Source organism: Octopus sinensis, linkage group LG22, assembly GCF_006345805.1.
Source record: "Octopus sinensis linkage group LG22, ASM634580v1, whole genome shotgun sequence".
In the NCBI taxonomy this organism is placed as follows: domain Eukaryota; kingdom Metazoa; phylum Mollusca; class Cephalopoda; order Octopoda; family Octopodidae; genus Octopus; species Octopus sinensis.
Window position 1 is genome coordinate 20,174,280 of NC_043018.1, and position 7,500 is coordinate 20,181,779.

General features: G+C 37.3%; 1 protein-coding gene across 5 annotated transcripts in view; it reads left to right on the plus strand.

The window, feature by feature from the left end:
• The window catches only part of LOC115223120 (alpha-1,6-mannosyl-glycoprotein 2-beta-N-acetylglucosaminyltransferase-like), a 635,056-nt gene that overhangs the window by 504,019 nt on the left and 123,537 nt on the right, over window positions 1-7,500 (plus strand). The gene's annotated exons all lie outside the window — the stretch shown is intronic.

Consider the following 7,500-nt stretch of genomic DNA (forward strand, 5'->3'; position numbering starts at 1 on the left):
AAACAGAGTGACTCGGGGGGCACAGTGTGTCGTGCTTGGGGGGGCAATACTTTCGTGCCAAGGCACTTTGACAGAATAAGTTTGGTAAGTGCCTTGATATAGCAACACGGCACTCGATTCCTTTGAGTCGAGCCTGTAGCAATTTCAGCGAATGAAATATTTGGGGCTTGATCATCCTTGGTTGCGTCAACTGGAAGTGGCTGGTTTTGAACGTCCAATAATGGCTTAACTGACCGGAACTTCGAAGTCCCTGTCAATACCATTCTAGTTTAAGAATAATTAATTAGTAATAACCCATCAGATTAACGTAAAATTGTTTTAATTATAATTGAGCATAACAACAAAATACACATACACACATATACAAGATGTGTTCAAAAGAATACCTGACTTGGTTTTTTTCCCAACCAAAACTAATATATGGACAAAATCCTTCAGGTGGAAGGTGATGCCACCCTTCCTATGCAGGCGTGAGAACTTTTGAAGCTGGTAGGCCCTATCAGTTCTTGACTATTATGCCTAGAGCAGTGCTTTTCAAACTTTTTGCTGGAGCAGAACCCCAAGGAAATATTCCACTGGCTCGGGGAACCCCTGTGCAATAATTTTATAGTCTTATGCACACATATCAGCACAGGTAGAATTAAAAATTACTGCCGATTTTAGCAGTTTTGTAACTTCTTGCGGAACCCTAAGGTTCCGCCGAACCCTGGTTGAAAACCACTGGCCTAGAGTATAGACCTGTACTGCATGTTTGTCGGATTTTCGTTTTCAGGCAAGATGACAGAACACATGAAGCTGAGGCCATGAACCCATGTCTCATCACCAGTGATGAAGCTCTTCATGAAGTCTGGGTCGTGGTTTGCAGAGCCTGGCATGTCCTGAGCAATTTTCTTGTGGAGTTGCTTCTACTGCTCCACCAGCACCTTAGGGACAAATTTCACCAACATTCTCTATCTGCACAAATCTTCCATTAAACTGGAATGCACTGATCCTGCACTAATTCCTACTTTGTGACCAATTTCCTGATTTGTTACATGACAGTCTTCCATGACTCTTTGTCAAACCTTCTCAATCAGTTCCTTATTTTGGTTTGTGGATGGTCTGCCTGAGCATGCCTCACTCCACACTTAGGTGCCGCCACGTTTGAAATTGTTATACAATTTCTTGGGCTTAGTTTTGTCCATGGCATTCTCACCAAGGCCTGCTGAATTTTCTGGATGGTTTTAGCTTGAGAATTATCAAACTTTTGGCAAAACTTCCTTCAATATCTCTACTCAATATGTTTGAAACCAAAATTCCAATGAGTGTGCACTACATGCAAGGTGCCGTGCAGTAGGATTGAACCTGGAACCATGTGGTGGGGAAGCATGACTCTCCATTGGTAGACGATGTGTCTGTGTTCTGTAATTTCTTGCTTAACAACCTTGGCAGATGATTCGTTTATAGTGCTTCAATGTTTTGTGTCGCCAGGAACAGGCATACCCTACTGGTGCAAAAATTTTTACATATGTGCCTGAGGGTGGCTTCACCTACCACACAAATGATTTTGCCCACATGGTGTTAGCCTTCACTTATTTTAGTCAATAGACTCCAGCTGTGTAAGAATATGTCTGGCCATAGGGGAAAATTACTTTGCTTGGAAACAGGCGAGGGCTGGCAGCAGTAAAGGCATCCAGCTGTAGGAAATCTGCTTCATCAAAATTCTGCCTGACCAATGCTAGCACGGAGAAGATGTTAAAAAGATGATGATGATGATGATACACATATATATTTGTTGCTTAATATGTATGTGTTGTGTGTGTGTGTGTGTGTGTTGTTCTTCTTTCACTCTTTTACTTGCTTCAGTCATTTGACTGTGGTCATGCTGGAGCACCACCTTGGAAGGTTTTTCATTCAAAGAAATCAACCCCAGGATTTATTCTTTGTAAGCCTAGTACTTATTCTATTGGACTCTTTTGGTGAACTGCTAAGTTACAGGGATGTAAACACATCAACACCAGTTGTCAAGCAATGGTGGGTAAACATATAATATGTATTTGTGTGTGTGTATATATTCTACTCTTTTACTTGTTTCAGTCATTTGACTGCGGCCATGCTGGAGCACCGCCTTTAGTCGAGCAAATCAACCCCAAAACTTATTCTTTGTAAGCCCAGTACTTATTCTATCAGTATCTTTTGCCGAACTGCTAAGTTACAGGGACGTAAATACACCTGCATCAGTCGTCAAGCGATGTTGGTGGGACAAACAGACACACAAACATATACACACACACACATATATATATATATATATATACATATATATATACGATGAGCTTCTTTCAGTTTCTGTCTACCAAATTCACTCACAAGGTTTTGGTCGGCCCGAGGCTATAGTAGAAGACACTTGCCCAAGATGCCACGCAGTGGCAATGAACCCAGAACCATGTGGTTGGTAAGCTAGCTACTTACCACACAGCCACTCCTGCACCCGTCGTATGTGTGATATATATATATATATATATGTGGTGTATATATTAAAAATGTGAAGGTGCATAGCTTAGTGGTCATGGCATTGCAATTGCGAGATCGTTTTGATTCACAGACCAGGTGTTGTGTTGCGTTTTTGAGCAAAACACTTCAGTTTATATTCTTTCAACATCTGATGCACAGCAGACATGTGCACCTGTACAGGTAATGTCGTTCTGATGGAGGGAGGGAGCTTATGGCGACACAAAACATTGAAGCACTATAAACGAATCATCTGCCTAGGTTGTGAAGCCAGAAATTACAGAACGCTGACACATCGTCTACCAATGGAGAGTCATGCTCCCCCCACATGGTTCCAGGTTCAATCGTACTGCACAGCACCTTGCTTAAGAGTTTCTACTATAGCCTTCAGCCGACCAAAGCTTTGTGAGTGGATTTGGTAGACAGAAACTGAAAGAAGCCTGTAGTATATATGTATATATATATGCGTGTGTGTCTGTGTTTGTCCCCCAGCATTGCTTGAGAACCGATGCTGGCGTGTTTATGTCCCTGTTACTTAGCAGTTTGGCAAAAGAGACCGATAGGATATAAGTACTGGGCTTACAAAAGAATAAGTCCCGGGGTCGAGTTGCTCAATTAAAGGCCGTGCTCCAACATGGCCGCAGTCAAATGACTGAAACAAGTAAAAGAGAGTAAAGAGTATATATCGTGTATGTGTGTGGTTTCATATATTTGCTCGTGTCCTTTATCATACAGCCAAATACTTGTGGAAGCAACAAGCAGGGTAGCTGTAATCACATCAGCCGACTCCCGAGTCAAATCAGGATGATGTTACGCGTTGCCCAGGGCCACAACAGATAACTTAAATAAGCAAGAGTGAGGTGTATGGATAAATATAGCCACTGCCATATTTGCTAACACATTACCGCTATGTTTCCCATTCTCCATGAGGTACTGAATGTTTTATCAGCAGAGATAAGTTAACTCCTTTAAATATCTTTATATTTGCTTTAGATCAGCTGGAAGTAAATTTTGCTCATCTTCCCCCCCCCCTTTTTTTTTTTTACCCCTTTTTATCGCACAAGAATTTCGCTGTCGGCAGGTTTGTCCCTTAATCTCTCTTTCGTTCTCGTTTGTTTGTAAGAAATGCCTTATACACATAATATATATATATATATACTATTATATATATATATATATATATATATATATATATCTATTATATATATATATATATATATATATATCTATATATATATATATATATAATATTATATACATGCATATATATATAATATATATATATATATACATGCATATATATATATATTATATATATATACATGCATATATATATAGATATATATATATATACATGCATATATATATATATATATATATAATACATGCATATATATATATATATATAATATATACATGCATATATATATATATATATATATATACATGCATATATATATATAATATATATATACATGCATATATATATATATATATATACTATACATGCATATATATATATATATATATATATACATGCAATATATATATATAATATATATATACATGCATATATATATATATATATATATATACATGCATATATATATATATATATACATGCATATAGATATATACATATATAATATGCATATATATATTATATAATCTATACATGCATATATATATATATATATATATATACATGCATATATATATATATATATATATATATGCACATGACACATGCATATATATATATATATATATATACATGCATATATATATATAGATATATATATACATGCATATATATATATATATATATATATACATGCATATATATATATATATATATATATATACTGCATATATATATATATATATATATATATACATGTATATATATATATATTATTATATATACATGCATATATATATATATATATATATATCTACATGCATATATATATATATATATATATATATAACATGCATATATATATATTATATATATATATACATGCATTATATATATATATATATATATATATATATACATGCATATATATAATATATATACTATATATATACATGCATATATATATACTATATACATGCATATATTATATATATATATACAATGCATATATATATATACATATACATGCATATATATATATATATATATGCATATATATATACATATATATATATATGCATATATATATATATAGTATATATATAATGTCCATATATATTTTTTTTTTTTTTTTACTGTAGGTGTTTGTTCCTTTCATGCTGTGGTGTGGATGGGATGGCTTGTAGATATGTACATAAGGTTTGTACATTTAGACATATGTGCAAACCATATATTATATGTACATACATATATAATAATATATGTGTGTGTAATTATATATATATATATATATAGATATATAATATATATATATATATATTCACATACAGAGGTACGGGCATGGCTGTGTGGTAAGAAGTTAGCTTCCCAACTGTATGGTTCTAGGTTCAGTCCCACTGTGTGGCACCTTGAGCAAGTGTCTTGTACTATGTCCTCTGACCGCCCAAAACCTCGTGAGTGGATTTGGTAGACAGAAACTGAAAGAAGCCAGTCATATATATGTATGTATATATTTATGTGTGTGTGTATTTGTTCTCACACCATTGCTTGACAACTGATGTTGGTGTGTTTACGTCCGCCGTAACTTAGCGGTTCAGCAAAGGTGACCGATGGAATAAGTACCAGGCTTAAGTCCAAGGGTGAATTTCTTCGACTAAAAAGGCGGTGCTCCATCATGGCCACAGTCAAGATGACTCAAACAAGTAAAAGATTAAAAGAATGCATATATATATATGTGTGTGTGTGTGTGAGTGTGTTTATGTTTCTACACACACACACACACACATATATAGATAGACAGATAGATAGATGTGTTGGGTGAAGAAATTTAACGTATGTGGTGCACGCTTGCATCTCGTTTAGACATGGATAGTTGTTAAAAGAAGGCAATGTCATCATACATGATGTGTTGTATATTTCCAATATTCAGAGAAAACATGCGACGAAGCATTTTAGAAACAAGTAAGAGTTGGTGACAGGAAGAGCACCCAACCATAGAAAACTACCTCAATAAATTCCGTTTGACCTTGCTAGCATGGCAAATTGGACATTAGAATAATGATCACACACACACAAATACTTATAGATAGTGGGTTCAGTTCTTGGACTAGATAATTCCTTGAGTCCTTGAGCAAGACCCATCATATCACGTCTCTTCAGTGCATTGAAAAAAGGGTCTAGTCGAAGCTTGGTAGGATGGGGCTAAACCAATGGTTGGCTGGCTTCTTGTTCTGGAGGCAGGTTGTAATGCCATAATTTCTGTTGCCTAAACACCATGAAACCAATATAATCTTCCAACCTCCCCATTTGGGTCCCGAGGCTTGAGACAGGCTTGAACTTACATAGCTAACCATCCATCTCCCCTATTCACCCTACCTAGAAAGGTTGTTGGGGTAGAGTCTGTAGGATCATGTCAGAAGCAACCATCCTTATACTTTCCTTCTTCTTCCTGGATTCCTAAGCATCACCAATTGAGACTATGGATCTTAGTCAACCAGTTCGTTCTTGGGTTTATTCCTCGGTCTCTTGTCTTGAAGAAACAGACTTCTGATTCTTTTTTATAGCTTTTTTATACACTCATTGTGTAGCACCATAGCTGTGACCTCTTGATGCAAAGGAGTTGTGGATCGACTTAGAGGGATCCCCTGATCTCTGAGCAGTGCACCCTCTCAAGTAACAACCTAAAGGAATTCCCTGATCTCTGAGCTATGCACTCTCTTGAATAATAATCTAGAAGGATCCCCTAATTTCTGAGCTGTGCACCCTCTCAAGTAACAGCCTAGAGAAATTCCCTGATCTCCAAGCTATGCACCCTCTTGAATAATAATCTAGAAGGATCCCCTAATTTCTGAGCTGTGCACCCTCTCAAGTAACAACCTAGAGGAATTCCCTGATCTCCAAGCTATGCACCCCCTAATTTCTGAGCTGTGCATCCTCTCAAGTAACAACCTAGAGGAGTTCCCTGATTTCTGAGCTATGCACACTCTTGAATAATAATCTAGAAGGATCCCCTGATCTCTGAGCTATGCACCCTCTTGAAAATTAATCTAGAAGGATCCCCTAATTTCTGAGCTGTGCTCCCTCTCAAGTAACAACCTAAAGGAATTCCCTGATCTCTGAGCTATGCACCCTCTTGAATAATAATCTAGAAGGATCCCCTAATTTCTGAGCTGTGCACCCTCTCCAGTAACAACCTAAAGGAATTCCCTGATTTCTGAGCTATGCACCCTCTTGAATAATAATCTAGAAGGATCCCCTAATTTCTGAGCTGTGTGCCCTCTCAAATAACAACCTAGAGGGATTCCTTGATCTCCGAACTATGCACCCCCTCGAGTAATGTTATTTCAGAGACCCTTCAGAGGAACCCCTTCTCAGCTGCTTGTGTGTGTGTGTACATACACATATGGAGGCACAATGGCCCAGTGGTTAGGGCAGCGGACTCGCGGTCATAGGATCGTGGTTTCGATTCCCAGACCGGGCGTTGTGAGTGTTTATTGAGCGAAAACACCTAAAGCACCACGAGGCTCCGACAGGGATGGTGGTGATCCCTGCTGTACTCTTTCACCACAACTTTCTCTCACTCTTACTTCCTGTTTCTGTTGTACCTGTATTTCAAAGGGCCGGCCTTGTCACTCTCTGTGTCACGCTGAATATCCCCGAGAACTACGTTAAGGGTACACATGTCTGTGGAGTGCTCAGCCACTTACATGTTAATTTCACGAGCAGGCTGTTCTGTTGATTCGGATCAACCGGAACCCTCGTCGTCGTAACCGACGGAGTGCTTCTTCTAAAAAACAAAAAATCCACATATAGTGGACAGACCCATGTAAACCCAGGCAGTACAGCTTCTATTTAATCGTTGCAAGAAA